Source organism: Octodon degus, unplaced genomic scaffold (assembly GCF_000260255.1).
Source record: "Octodon degus isolate 3935 unplaced genomic scaffold, OctDeg1.0 scaffold00231, whole genome shotgun sequence".
Classification (NCBI taxonomy): Eukaryota; Metazoa; Chordata; class Mammalia; order Rodentia; family Octodontidae; genus Octodon; species Octodon degus.
The window spans coordinates 631,611-633,880 of NW_004524807.1; positions in this window are offsets into that span (position 1 = coordinate 631,611).

Sequence of the window (2,270 nt, forward strand, 5' to 3'; positions counted from 1 at the left end):
CTGCCCCCAGGATGCGCTGAGGCAGCAATTGACACTTGGTGTGGTGGTGCACACCTGTAATACCAACTATTGGGAGGCTGTAAATAGGAGAATCACTACGTCTGATCTAGTAGTGAGACCCTGAACACTCAGTAGACCCTTCCCTAAAAAACAAAAGAAAAAAAGAAAAAAGAAAGAAATCAAGGAATTTTTCTATCCCTTAAAAATATAATATAGTAAATATAATAATTACTATATTATATTTCAGGTGTTAAATTTGAGCCATATAGTTGCTCACAGTATTGTATTATCCTTTCAGTGCTAGCAGAATATGAAGGTATGTCCTCTTTTTTATTTCCTGAGGTGTTTATTTTCCTGCACTGCCTTGATTAATATTGATAAAAGTTGATCAGTTTTATAAATCACTTCACAGAATAATCTTTGGTTTCATTCATTTTTATGTCTTCTTTTTTTCAATTTCTGTTACTATTTTTATTACTTCTTTTCATCTGCTTCATTGGGTTTTGATTTTCTTTTTTATTAGTTCCTTTATTGGAAGTTTATATACCACAGATAGCATTTGATTTTTCTACTGGTATGGCTTTTTCTTTTCTTTTCTTTTCTTTTCTTTTCTTTCTTTCTTTCTTTCTTCCTTTCTTTCTTATTTATTTATTTATTTATTTATGTGTGTGTGTGTGTGTGTGTGTGTGGCCAGCTCAGCCCACCAGGGGGCGGGGCTGGCTGGCATGTGGTGCTGGGGAATTGAACTGCGGTCCCTGTGCTTTGTTAAGCTTGTTCTAAGTAGGTGCTTTAGACCACCGAGACATCTCACCAGCCCCTCTTTCTTTCTTTCTTTCTTTCTTTCTTTCTTTCTTTCTTTCTTTCTTTCTTTTTTTTTTAATCTGGGGATTGAACTCAGGCCTTTGCGCTTGCTAGGCAAGCACTTACTCTACTGAGCCATCTCCCCGGCCCTGGTATGGCTTTCTTTAGTGCTGGAAAATTCATTTAGGCCTTGCTTTTGATGAAAATGACAACCTTTAATATTGTATTTTAATTTTCATTCTATTCAAAATATTTTGTATTTGTTTTATAATTTTAGTTTTGATAAATAAGTTATTTGTAAGTGTGTGGTTTAATTTCCAAATATTCTATAATTTTCAAATATCTTTATTAGAGATTTCAAATTTAGTTTCTTTATTGCCCAAGAATGGAAATTTGTATAATTACTATATACAAAAACTGCTTAAGGTTTATTTTATGGGTCAGAGTATAATTGATCTTTGTACCTTTGAGAATATTGTGTATTCTGTCATTGTTTGAGTTTTCTAAAACCCTCTGTAGGTTTTAATTTGGACCACAGCGTATTTATTTATTTATTTATTTGCGGTACTGGGGATTGAACTGAGGACCTTGTGCTTGCCAGGCAAGTGCTTATTCTACCGAGCTATCTCCCTGGCCCAGACCACAGTGTTTTTCAAGTCTTCTGTGTGCTTATGCATTTAATAATTTGTTTGCATCAATTAATGAAAGAAACTTTCTGAAATGTAGTATTATAATTGTGAATTTGTTGAGTATTTATTTACCATTTATTATTCTAGTTTTATCTCATATATATTAAGGCTACTGTTAAATTTACACAATTAAGACTGCCATATCTTGAGAACTGATACTATCACTGTATGGCTTCTCTCCATCTTGTAAGATCATATTAATGTTGTTCTAAAGCATTCTATTGATGGTGTTTTAATGTTATAATTATAAAATTCATACACTATAATCTGTGTCTTCACATTTAAAATATATTCCTGATGGTTGAATTTCATTTACAATCAAAGCTGATATCTGGGGCCGGTGAGGTAGCTCCACAGACTAAAGCACCTGATTAGGCAAGCTCAGGTACCACGGTTGGATCGCTGGCACTCCGTGCTGCGCTAGCCCTGCTCCCAGGGTCGGCTGAGCTGGCGTATGCCTGTAATCCTAGCCCTGGGGATACTGGAAACACAGGGATCACTATGAGTCCAAGCTCTATAGTGAGCCCCTGTAACAGCCAAATGTATTAAAAAACAAAATAAAATAAAAAACTGATATCTGTGTTTTAATCACTATGTTTTGATCATTTATAAATAATCATTTCTTCTCTGTTATTTTTATTTGTTTTTTGAGGTTTCACTTTATCTCTACTAATTATTATTTACGTGACTTTAAAAGTATCTTTGGTGATTGTGCTCTGGTTCTGTAATTAGAGTATACATTTATAAGATGTTATGTAGCTTCACGGGTAGCAGAAAATT